Source organism: Patagioenas fasciata, chromosome 4 (genome assembly GCF_037038585.1).
Source record: "Patagioenas fasciata isolate bPatFas1 chromosome 4, bPatFas1.hap1, whole genome shotgun sequence".
Classification (NCBI taxonomy): Eukaryota; Metazoa; Chordata; class Aves; order Columbiformes; family Columbidae; genus Patagioenas; species Patagioenas fasciata.
The window spans coordinates 58534498-58548443 of NC_092523.1; the positions used below are offsets into that span (position 1 = coordinate 58534498).

The window sequence follows — 13946 nt, forward strand, 5'->3', positions numbered from 1 at the left end:
TATTCTGGTCATGCTTCTGCCCCACTCAGATAAGAATGCTGCAGTTAATATTAATATAAATTTACGTAATTTTTTGCTCTAGCATCAAACCTCATTTTTAAGCAATTTCTGGAATGGCCTATTTCTTTATTTGATTATGACAAACAGGAGGAGGAGGCTATGCTGATTTAGATGCTGAAGGGCCAAAAACTAGTCTTATGGTGAGGAATAAAAGACAGGGGATAAAGAGCTTAGGGAGAGATCTGGAAGCAGTCTCCAGAAAGGCTATACTGGGTAGAGAAACCAAAAAGTTACAGAAAGCCAGTGTTTGAGGATACTAAGGTGAAACGTGGCATTTAGCATGATATTGAAGCTATACCTAACAGGGGCACTGGGCCTGGGAAGTGTCGAGTGAAGAAGAAATAGGTTGGAATAGAAGGTAAATTAATCTGGTAATTAGTCATTGTATAGAAAGAAACCTAGAATTAGGTAGGTCAAGGAGCTAAGGCAGGAGCATGTGGAAATTCCCAGGGCAGAGGTTTAGGAAGGTAGCCTAAAAGAAAGAATGAGGTAAACAAAGAGAGTCTGGCATCTGAGGAATATTTTGAACTGAGAGGATGAACAAAGGAGACAAGGATGCTTGCAGTGGTGGGAAAGCTTTGTTGGCCTCAAATCCAAGAAGAAGTAGTAATATCAGATTTTTATTTTTAGTTTTTAATGGAAGGAAGGGTGGAAAATATAGCATGGAGAAAATCAGATGCGAACTCAAGAATGTCATGCAGCTAGCAAGGGACATAAGTAACATGAAATCGTTCTGTAACTATATTCATAGTGAGCAGACAATTAAGAAAAGTGTTGATCTGCAGCTTAATAGAATGAGAAAATTGTCAGCTGATTGTGCTAAAAAAGTAATGCCTTTTTTATACCTATGAGTCCCTCTCAAAAGAGTAGATGTGGAACTAAGAGCACTTGTAAAGAGATATCAAATTGGGAAAGAGCAGTTTAGAAAATACAAACACATTAGATATTTTCAAATTGACTGGTCATTATGAGGTTCATTCTCTTGTTTCAGAGTGTTTTTTGGTTTGGATTGGTTTTTTGTTTGTTTGGGTTTTTCTTTTTAGAGAAATGGAGAAGGAGAAAGGTAGCAGTGGTGGACAAAGTATTTAGGTTTTAAAAAGCAAGAAAAAGAGAAGCAAGAAATTATGAAGTGGGTTTGACTACAGTTCACAGAAAAATACTTAAGCAAATAATCAGACTATCTTTAAGTACCAGGAGGATAAAAAGGAGACATATTTATCAAGAAGAGATTATGTCAAAGCAATCACAGTTTCTGATGAGAACAGGTAACAGACCTTATAAACAGAAAAGAAGCAGATGTTTTTGACGTTGTCTCATGAGTTGAGCTGTGGAAACTTGGTCAAAAAGAGTCCACTGTATTTGGAGAATAGTTACTGACAGTTCACTATTAAAATGGAAAGATTTATTGAATAGAATTACTCTCGATAATAACAGGTTAGGCCTTAATTTCCATTGATATTGGATTGGAAGTTACTGGAAGTGTAGTGGAATTGGAAGCACCTCTTGCAGAAGGGAAAAATAATTTGAGAAAAGTGTTAGATGAAGTTTATTAGGGAAAAGTGAGAGTTGTTTTCATGCAGATTCTCAGAGTGAATGTGAATTAACAATGTTGTGGTATAACAAAAGGTGAGTAATGTTTCGTAGCAGATATATCAACAGGACATATTATAACTTTTTAAATGTGTAAAATAATTCTTCAGCTTTGCCCAGCTCTGATAAGGTCTTAGCTCGAGTATTACGTTCCTAGTTGTGATTGGAGAGAATCCACACTAGAACAATTATAGCAATGCAAGGTCTTGAAAATAAAATGCAATGAAAGATTGAGTAGCTATGCTTGTTTTTCCCCTGTGTAGTGAAGGCTTTACAGAAATGCTTACATGTGTTTTGGAAATTATGTATGTGTGAGCTGGTACTGCCTTTAGAGGCATCCCTACTGTTATGCGTGGCCTTTTAAAGTTGCTTGCAGCTTTCTGAGTTTGTAAGTTGCCATTAATTACATTATACTGCTGTGAAGCATCTGAGTGAGCATTGAGATTGACTAGGACTCTGTTCATGAGACTGGATAAGCAGCTAGGAAGGGGGATGAGATAAAATTTCCATAGGACACTTTGAAAGAATTAGGAAAAAAAAGTTTGAAAATGCACAGAACCATCTTTGTTGGAAAAATCTGTATCCCCAGCATTTCACTACGTCTGTGAAAGTAGAGTTTCCTGATATACTTGGTGTTCTGCTCCACCTTCTAAGTGTTTGTGAAATGCATAGCTAAAGTGTCCCATATGCCTGTAGAAGTTTTCTATGTGCAGAATTGCAACATATTAGCTTACTAGTGCTTCACACACACATCAAAGAGCCTGAATAAAGCAGATTATTATATGCTCCTGTAGTTAATGGTAACATCATACTGTGTACATGCTTGTAAGTAAAATTATTTACTAACTAATTAAGAAAATTAAGTTAGATGTTGCTATCATTGTGAAATTAATGACAGACGTCTTACTTAAATGGTATGTTTGCGTTACTGTTTTCATATGTAAGGAATATGTGTAACTGAGGCAGTAACTTACATGGGAGAAAATCCATGGCCTGCTAAGAACATGTTCTTTACCCATCTTGCATAATGTAGGTACACATGCATGTGTGTATTGGGGAAGGAAGGAGGAGAAGACGAGGAAGGAATTAAATGAACAGAGACTCCCTGCTTTTGATTCCTGCTAGGGGAAATGAAGGGTTCCCAATTGTTACTCTGCCTTTAGAGTTCCTACTTTACAGCCAACAAATATTATGAAACACGATGCCCATAAGTTTTAGAATTATTCCCTGTAGTCTTGGAGTATCAGTCTTTGTTATCATTTTATGATAGTACTTTCTCACGGTCTGTCCTGAAAGGACTGAGTGCACCTCATTTGCTATCACCTTAGTGAACGGTATTGTAGTGAAGCAAATGCCATTTTCTGATTCGAGCTCTGAAATGTTTTCTGTATAATTCTGGGCTGGAAAGCTGCTTTCTGTATCTTTGGAATCAAAGAGATGATGTCTCTAAAATTAAGGGAAGGGAAAGAAAGCCTGTGCCAATTACAGTTACCGATTGAATTCTTAACAGTTCTAAATTGTATGTTAATAAAGAAATTGTGTATAGAAAACCTGTCCAGTTTGTAGCCACCTCCTTTTCAACTGATTAAAAAAACAGGAGTTGTGTTTTAACCATCTTGTATGGTAATGTACTAGAAATACTTGATGTTAGCAAACCAAATTTTTTTAAAAATAGATAGCCTTATGTTCTTTTGATTGTTTCTGGAATTTGGAAGATGCTGCTTTCTGGCAAGCACTGGTGTGATTTCCTTGAAGTTTGCAGTTCGCAAACACTGATACATTAATGATTACTCAAAGGTTGTTCAAAAGCCTTTTACATATAATTAATGTATTCTTTTCCCACTCTTTTCTAATATCAGCTTGGTTTTGGACTGTCTTAATTTGGTCCAAGATTTTGTCCAAAGCAATATGTGATTTTCCTCTTAGGTCTGTGTGCATACCTCTGTGAGCACAGCTCATACCTGTCTGTGAAGACTATGCAGCTGCATGCAAAATTAAGATTTTTATATCATGTCATTGAAAGTAAGCACTTGAGGAGGGCTTTACTTTTTTTCACAAAATGTTTTAGAAGAAATGTATTGAAAAAACATTGTCATGTGTTACAATGTGGCTATTATATATTTTTAAACCTATATCTTCTGTATACCTGTTATAATCCAGCACTAAGTGAAGGTAACAGGCGTATTGGAAAAGACGTTTTGTTTTAAGAACCACTTTCATTTTTACATTTACATGGAAATGATGCAGAACTGAGATGCAAAATAATAATATCAAGCAAATAATAAGAGCATTTAAGTAAAAAATTACCTTCTAAAAAGTCTTCATATGGAGCTCTCTACGTTATGTTCTTACCTTTCACCTCTATGGGAAATAGTTTTCTCTCTCTAAAGAAATTATGAGATACATCCTGAATATTTTATTTGTATCAGGACAGTCAGTTTGATTATTGAGAGATAAAACATTTACATGCATTAAAATAATTAGGAATTTCCCTTTTTTGTTTCATTGGTAGGCCACATTATACTGTTCTGTTTAGGATTTTTAAGCAGATTCCTTAACTAAATTCTTCAGTCTTTCTACTTCCTTTTCCAGTGTTTCAGGCAGGGCTGACACATTGCTTTGTGGGCTGAATATTAAATGTTTTAAAAGTTGAAAAGATCTACTTGTGCTAAGGCATTATAATTTTCACTGTCATCTGTTTGAGGTTGAGCAATATGCAATTAAGAATGTCTTACTATATGATTTAATTATTGAACTACATATTTACATGTTGTTCTGCTGTGGATGAGTATTTTGACAAAAATAATTGGCTACATTCAAACTTCATTTGAAATACTAATCCATCTTTTTATTTGAACTTTTAATATTTCTTGTGTACTTGTTCTGAGGCAGCTGACTCTCAAAGATTAATGCAATTCTAGGCATGATGGGGAGGTTGCCACATAAGTGCAAAAAACACTTGGCCCCTTTAAAGACAATATAAAACTTGTTTGTGTTCAATAGTAGATTTACTCTGGGAGTAACCTTATGAACAAGAAAATTATTTTAGCTAGAAAAGGTGTCTTTGTAAGTGAGATGCTGGGAACAAAAATCATTTCAGGGGAGTCATTAGTTAGTTAAAGACTTGAGGGAGGAATCTCTTGAAAACATAGGTATAGATGGACATGGAAAAGACTTTACTGCAATCCATGGCAAACACAGGGTAAAAAACATTGGTTTCTCAACAAATGAAAGGGTTTTAAGCTTTATCTTGCATTTTTGGTAGACTGAGAATAAAAATTTATTCAAGTATTGTGGCTGATTAAATATATATTTTTTTACCATATACTCTGTGGATTCCAGCTAATACTTCTACAACTGATGAAAACCTAGCAGTTCAATACATTGATTTATAGAAAAAGGATTTGGGAAGCCACTTTTAAGAACTTAAAAGTAGCAGACCAAAGTGAATGGTGTTGTATCTTGATGCATGGATAGTAGGGGGCACAACAGAAAAAGAAGGGTTGATTCCCATTCCAACTATAAAAATTGTGAAGTTTGAGAACCATTGATCTCATTACAGGAAATAATTTCTCCTTGATCTCGTGTGAAGAAACTGAATGTAGCTATTGATGCTTGCTGTCCTAAGATTATTGTTAGTCTTACTTGGAGTTATCATATAGTACAAGGAGGACTAACATGAGCTAGCTTTGGAAGCAACTCTTGTTGGCTGGTGTCACTTCAACAGAGAAAGCTAAAGCATATGTGTGGTCGCAACCAATCTTTGTCAATGTCCTGTGAAAGCTTCAGTGGGAAGCCAATGCTGCGCTGAAGTAAAACCTTTGGTTGAACTTTTCAGATTTTGATTTCAAGAGGTGATATGTTGCATAAAATTGAATTTCCTAGTTGTCCCCTGTCCATTTATTTAACCAATGCAAATTAAAAACCCTTTGGAATTTTTCTAGCGTTTCACTACCACTCTGACAGTTATTTACTAATTAGCTCAGCCCTGATACCTTTAAATGATTAATCATCTGTTTTTAAGTTAAATCTTCAGCACTGAAGAATATTAAATGTATTTCAGTTCTGTGGAAGTAGCATGTAGTACCTATAAAGTACTGGACAGGCATGATCATTAACTCAGTTACTTCCTAATGTACACTATTAGTGCAAACAGTCCTAGTTAGTTTTGTTAATACAGTATAAAAAGCAAACATGGATAGCCTGGCAGTGTTTAACAGAAAAAAGAGTTTAGTTTGAGGCTTGGATTAGGTTCCAGAATACAGAAGTTGTCTGTTTGTTCTTCTGTGTTGCCTTTTTTTCTTTGATGAATGAGTAGATTTGCACATACTTATTCAGAAGCAGTTGTTATTTCTGGTTTGGTAGCTAACCTGTTGTGATAATTTCATTTATTGTTATAATTACAGCAGAATAATTGTTACCCATTCTGTTTGCATGTCTTTTTGAAATGTAGTATTTTGCTTAGTGTCATCTGGAATGTTATTACTGCACCTTCTTTGCCAGGTCATTACTGACATTACTGTCTGGTATTAGGAGCAGGATAGACCCCATTACCATGTCCTCCCAGTCTGACAGTGAGCTATTGGTAACTGCTCCTGGAATATGGATTTTCAGCTTGGGTACTCCCACATTATTGTAACCTAACCTCATCTCCATTTTTCTGCTTTACGTATTAAGGATGTTATGGTAGACTCTCAGAGGTCTTTCTCGGAAGTGAAGAAACATCTTACCTCTTTTCTTTCACCATCCACTATTGCAGTTACCTTTTGAAAAGAAAATTAGATTGTCTTAATGTGATTGATTTATGACCATTTTTTAACCAAGTGACTAGTATAGAGTTCTTCATGGTTTTCTCTCTGCTGCTTTGCGTGTGTTCTTTTTTCATGTGCTTATGGATTGTTTCGTTTTTGTTTTATGTCTTCGACTAGTTTTGTTCAAACGGAGATGCTAGAATACCATAAACATATAGAAAATATCAGGAACCTCCAATTACGCTGTTCCAGACTGTTCCATTGTAAAAGGGGTATTAATTTATGAAAGTCAGTCTTGTGATATGACATAGAGTAGCAACAGCTGTTATAAGGCTAGTGTGATGGTATTGAATACCTGCATTCATATCTCATACAGGTGTGTTTAGCAAGTTATAATCCTTTGTTTTGGCCTAAGATTCTCATGGTATAGAACAGCACAATTTCTATGTATAGAAATGCTGTGTGGGCAAGTTAGCTGTATTATAAAACTCATTAGCATCACATCATTCTGGTCAACTTTTTAAAAAATCAAGCTTCACATTTAAAGTGTCTTTGAACTGTAACAGTATTAAACAATGTCTCCTATAATGTGTAGATTGTCTTAGGATTCTAGGAACATGCTGGTGTTATAAAGTGAGTATCCGGTATGTATAAACACTAGTGAGATTGGGGGGAAATGGGATTGGCCCAGGTTCTTCACTAGTGTCCTTAGAGGGGACAGCTGGGGAGTCAGGAGAATGCTGAAAAGACATCATGATTTCATTGTGAATAGGACACTGAGAACTGAATTATAACTTCAGTGTTAATCATGAGTCTAAAATGTAGTCTTGAACTGTAGACTGTAATTAACAAAGAACTCTGAACCTAATCTTCCGTCTTGATTTTAATCCAATTTCTGATTCTTTGCCTCTAAGTCATCTCAGTGCTAATGAGTGGACAAAAATGTTTGGCTTTTTTTTTAATATGATCAGCCTATGAAAACTGACAGTGCCAATGTTGAACTGGAGTTCGCCTGTGCTAAGCCAAGGATTCTACTGGCCATAGGACATTCTATTTGAATAATCCATCTATTTGAAGCTATCATAGTGCTGTTAATGTACTGTTCTTTAATTTTTGTAAATCATTATTCAAAGAAATAAAGAAAACATTGGCTACAAGTATGCAATATTAAAGAGATTTGTTGCATTTTGATGCCATGATTTCTTAATTAGACTATGGCATTAAAAAATAAGTAGTGCATCCAATTAACATTATTGAAATATTTAAAATTGAAGGAATAGTTGCAGTAAAGGCAAAATTAAGTAATTTAATACATTGATCTCATCAGACAGTTGCTCAGATAATTATATAATGTGCCCATGTACCTGAGTCCTTTACTCTTTCTTAACTTTTCTTCCTTTCCAGTACATATTTATTTTGAGTGAAATAACAAATTTCAAAGCTTACACAAGTAAAAGCTGTCCAGGCTAAAGTTTTCCACTGTGAGTTCCTAAAGGCCTATGCAAAATATTTATTAAAAAAAAATCAATTCACTTCTGATAAAGAAATTATACAGAAATCTAGTCATAATATGTTCTGTAATCGCATGTTTTTTTCACATACTGAAAGAAACATACCCAGGGAAACTTTTGAGTATCCACAGGAATTACCGGGTCCTCTTTTTTTTAGAGGGTTAAACCTGCTCCTGTCTCTGGGTCCTGATGTATTTTATCCAAACAATCACAAACTGTGTGCAGAAAATCTTTGTTACGGTTAACAAGTTAAAATGTAAATAGAGCATATAATAAAAATAAAACACTGGTAGTGTTACCTGCCATCATAGATACTGCTTAGTTTCTGTGACTGTGGTGTGGATTGCTAAATTATTATTGGGTCACGTGTGTTCAATGTGGATTTTTTTCTTTCAAGCATGAGATTCTTCAAGTCTTCAAGAAGACTTGAGAATTTGAACTCCATCTTTGAATTTTATGAACATTAAACATTAAGGTGGGCGCTGTTGTTTATCTAGTAATACATCAGATTTTGTATGTTTGGAAAAGGTTATTAAAAGTTATAAAGTTCTATAAAGGAAAAAAAAATCCTTCTACGGCAGTACTGGAACAGATGATGCTTTGTTTCCTATGGATTTGTTTCTTGCAATGGATTGACTCATTTGTCGAAAAAGCTGTAAGCCTCAATTAAGAATTTCTCAGTTATGGAAATCCATTACAGTGCCCTTTCTGCATAGCTTTTGTGGAGATTACTAAAATGTGAACTTAGCTGCATTTACTGGGTCCCTTAAGACACTTAATGGCTCTGCCTGCCTGCTTATTGTTTTTTAAACTTTTAGGAACTTAATTATTTTTATAACATGCTGTAAAATTTGGCTAAAAATGACAAAGAAACTTAAAATTATTTTGTAGAAAGTGGAGGTTGTTGCAGATAGGCCAGTGAGCACACATGGGCTGCAGGAATGAATACGACTGATTGAAAGGCATGTTAGGCAATATGTCTAAGCCTTGGTACTAGAGGCAAGAAACTCTAGAGTTCCATGCTGTTTAGAACATTCAGAAACTCGAGGATCATAAATTTCAGGACTTTCTTTAAAATATATATATTAAAAAAAAAAAAAAGAAACTCTGCAAAATGGCAACTTGTGCTTATTGAAACAGGCTGCATAACATAAGCATGCCTAAGACACCCTGTAACCTGATAAGCTTTTCTACATATGCTTTGCATTGTTTTATACTTCTCCATCTAATAGACAGGAGTTTCAAAAGTTACAAGGAATAACATTGCTGCCAAACTGGCAACGTCACCTATACGTAAGAGAATTTTCATGTCATATTACTAGAAAAGTAAAAGATGTCCAAGAGCAATGACTAGCAAAATTCAGAAGTAGATATATAGTTTTTCAGATTTTTAACCATAAACTGTATGTCTCATGTAGCTAAACTTTTAACTTATTTAGGATGCAGATCTTTGGTTTTCATGAAATATTTGTTCTTCTGTAGAATCATGCCAAGATCCATAACAGGAAAATACTTCTCCAAGTTTAAAAAAAAAAAAAAAAGTAAATTCAGTCAGATCTGTGTATGGTAATCTGTGGGAACTACAGTAGTTAAAAATACAGACATCTGGGCATGTGGATCAGAAAGTTCCATCTAATATCTGTGGTCTCTTTCTTTTGTACCCAGTTGTAATTGTATTGAAAACAAAACAAATACTTCTACTATCTGTTCCAAACTTTTTGTGAGCTGTTGAAATAATGAACTTCAAGTAAGTTATGGACAAATTTGCTCAAGTCCAAAGGAGAATGACCAGAAGCTTAGAAAGTGAGACCAGTGATGTAAAGTTGAACGGTTTAGGTTGTTTACTTTGAAGAAAAGAAGAACAAGGACAGAAATGTGAAGTGCTTTGGCCATGGCAGTTGTAATGCTTTTACTTTGCTGGGGATTTTGGCTGCCAGGCACAGAACATTCCATTTCAGGGAATAATAGAACAGCTCAGGCTGAAGTGATGTTGAAAGTTCATCTAGTCCAACCTTTTGTGGGAAAGGGAGCCTAGGTGAGATTTGCTAGCACCCTGTTCAATCCCATCTTGAAAACCTCCAGTGATGGAGACTCTACCACATCCATGGGGAGGTTGTTCCCATGAACAATTATTATTGCTGTAAAGAGTTTCTTGCTTATATCAAGATGAATTCTGCTCTATACTTCTTGTTCCAGTGTGCTGCTGTCCCAGGCTTGGTGCTGGCGTTGGGCAAGTTGTCCTTAGTACGGGAGGGGAATAATGGTCAGAAAGTGCTGGTGGGGATGGATCTTGCTATCCCTGAGGTAAAAGCTGCTCCTACACATTCATACATGTGAAGAGGGGCCACTGCTGCTTCTATTCAATCTGAATAGAAAAAGGAGTGGGCTCCAGCTGCAGGAAAAAAAAAAAAAAGACTAGATCTTAGGAAGGACCTCCTAGTGGTGTGAACAGATGAATGCTAGAAATTCATAGGATTCCCATAATTGAGAATTTTAAAAGAACAAGACAGCGAAACATCTTTTAAGAATACCTGATTACAATTGCCTGCGAATGGAAAGATGGAGAAGATGACCTTTCAAGATCTCATCCAGAGCTTTTTATGATTCAATATAGTCATTTTGCCGTCAGTTTTTTTTTTTTTTAAGAATGGAGGGAAGGAATGCAGTTATATGTACAACTTTTTTCTTCTTTCTCTATTGAGTTAACCTGAACTATAAATTACATAGTGTCTCAACAAATGCTATTGCATACTTTTATACATATCCTTACTTAAAATAAAAATATTTTTCTGTATATATAATTAATATATTGATTAACCGAAGTTAGTGTGAGTTAGTGAGTGCTTTAAAGATACATTTTTTTAATGCAATAAAATATTGACTTAGTAAAAACTACTTATTGATCGATAATGAATCAACTACTAATTACAGTATATTTCATTAATCTACCAAATAATCATCTTGATTTTTATAATTTTCTTTGCTTCATTGTAAATTACAGAATATTTTAATATTTTTCTTAAACTATGAAATATTTGAAATATAATTTCTTAGAATGTCAACAGGATGATTGGACATTGACAAAATTAATTTAAAGAATTTTAATGGAAACCTTCTGAAGAATTTTTTCTTCCAAGTTGGGAGAACTTTAGGCAATGTCTTGAGGCAATTTCATACTTCCGTGAGAAATAACACATATATAGCAGATGGAGGGGAACTCATGGGTACTTAGAAATTATACTTTCCTATAGTCATGAAAATATACGTTGAAGTGTGATGAAAAAAAAAAAAAGAATTAATTTAACATTTTAGTATATATTTTTGAATGCCATTTAAGTCCCCTAACAGGAAAAATAAATTGTGGCAATATGAATAAAAAACTAGACTTCTAATAGGCATTTTTGTTATTCTATTTGACAGGTTAAATATAGGATTAATATTGCTTATCATGATTGTCAACTTAGTTTAAAAATCTGGTTTCTTATACATGTTTTAATATGGTTAGGGAATCTTTTTCTACACACCTTTGCAGATCACATAACTCTGCTTCAAAATGCATCAATTATTTTCTAAAGAAAAGAAAACAACATTTCATGATGTTAAAGAAACTAAGTATCTTGTATAGCTTTTTATGCATGGTGGCAAACATGGAAACAAATTACCAGTGTTAACTGGCATTCTGTTGATATTACTTGTTTGTAAAAAAAAAAAATCTTTTTAGTGACGTTTACTTACAAATTTTTGTTTCCACAAGATAGAGGGCAATTTTCATTAGAGAAAAATTGTATTTTAATTATATGCAGAATTTTATGAGCATTTTAATAAGAATCCTTATATCACAGATTTTATCTTTGCTTTTTTTTTTTTTTTAATATATACCAGTATAAACACTGTGTTTTAGATTCATGTTGATATCCACCATGAATTCCTTCATCAGTTGTAATGAAATCAAAAACATGGCAGGAGGAGTGAAGTGTTGCTCATCATTAGGATATCTCTCTATATGCTGTAGAACTCGTAGCTTCCAAGAGAGGAATTTCTGAAACTAATTTTCAACACAATTGTGCTAGAGCACGAGCTTCAACAAATCATACAGATGTTTTCATTTTTCTGTGAAATCATATAAATGAAAGAAATGTGGGACAATTCTACCATTTCTATACATGTGCTGAGTGCGTAACATTTCAGAAGGGATCCAGTAGAATTTGAAAAAGTATGAAGGTAATCAAAGTGATTAGTCAGAAAGGAAAATCTCCAGAGGGAACAAATCTAAATTGACTAGAATCCTTTAGCTTGCCAAACAAGAACACTGAGAAGGTGATATAGGTCTATAGTACCCAGAATGGAATATAGAAGAGTGAATAAGGAATTAATATTTACTGGTTTTCACAATATGGGTACTAGAACCATCCACTGGAACAGCTGGGAAGCAGTTTTAGAATAGCCAAAGGAAAAGCCTTTGTAGATGAAATTACAGTGTGGAACCTATGCTTAATTATTTTAAAAATCAAAAGCACAGCTTAGTTCAAAACCATTTAACTGTAAGAAGCTGACAGAATATCGGTGGAAAGATTGTATTTTCCCTGTGTTAGTCCTGCAGTCCTTGTCACTGTTACAGGTGAGATACTAAATGGTCCTTCTGTCTGGCATCTTCATGTTGTATTTGTGTGAAACCACAACTCCTTCTTCCCTGCCCACCCCCCCAAAAAAAACCAAAAAAACAAAAAAAACAAGCAGAAATCCATTATTTAATCTTTTTAACATTCGCAGGTGTCTGAAATTTCCATTATTTATGGTGTTTAACACATGAATAAGCATCTGCTGTCTTAGTGTCAAGCTATGCATGTGATGTGAAAATGTTAAGAAAAAAGGAGAAAACCCCACAGAGTTGAGAAGGACTGTTAAGGACTACAGTTACCAAATACATGAAGTATATTTGTAAACATGATAAAAATGTAAATATTTTATTCTTAGGTTTATTCACTCATTTAGAAAAACTGTTGGCCTTTAACTAATGTCATTTTCACTGGTATAAAGCCATGGAAAATTGGCACCAAATACTACTCAATTAGAATGGCACAGTGTATCTGTTTGCCCTCCCTTATCCCGTGCATAAATGCCAGCACATGGCCAAGATAAGCAAATCAGATAAAAAAGAAGCTCCTTTTGTAAAAATGTATCATTATGGTGACGATGAAAAACTCATTTCTGTAGTAATGAAATAATGTTTTATGAAAAATTTCTAATAGACTAACAGAAGTTACTCATCATTTTTAAGTTTCCAGGCAGCATATTGTTTCTCTGTAATCTAATGAAAACAATATGTGTTCTAGAAAGCCAAATGTTTTCTGATCTTGAAAGAAATTAATGAATTGCTGTACAGATGTATAAAAATAAAAACATCAGTAACATATGTAATGAGCTTATGTTTTAAGTATTCAGAATCATGGTATGGTTTCATATTTGTGGTGCATGCTGTTATCAAATTAATAACCCAGTGTCTCTGCTTTTTCTTTGTTCGTTTCTATCTGTTATGATAAAAACTAGGGAAACTTCAGAATATCTTCTTTTTTACAAACTTTCATCCTTGCTAGTTCTTGTTCTTTCACTTATCCCATTAAATAGTTTCAAACCTCTTTTTATCAAGTAGTTGTCAAGCATTTGGTACAGAAGCCTGTTTTTACCCTGTGTAGTTAATTAAGGTGACTGTAAACAAAAAGATGTACAATTCAAAGCCAAGCAATGTTTCACACAAGGATGGAGGTGATAATCGCTTAATTCCTGCTTCATCTTTCCTGTCTTTGCCCTGGCTACTTCAGATTGACCTTGTCTGCAATCTGATGACCTCCCTGTTGCACTCCGCCATTTGGAAAGCTGCTCATGCCATAGCTGGCCCTGAGGGGCTATCTGGGAGACCACTCATCCATTGACCCATGGCAAGACTGGGTTTCAGATTTGATCTGCTGAGCTTCTGACGTAGCTGCATACTGCACCCACTGTAGACAAAGCCAGTGGGGCAGTCTGATTTTTATTT

At 34.6% G+C, this 13946-nt stretch overlaps 1 protein-coding gene across 7 annotated transcripts in view; it reads left to right on the plus strand.

The window, feature by feature from the left end:
* Positions 1-13946, plus strand: part of LRBA (LPS responsive beige-like anchor protein) — a 409424-nt gene that overhangs the window by 295165 nt on the left and 100313 nt on the right. The window lies entirely within an intron of this gene.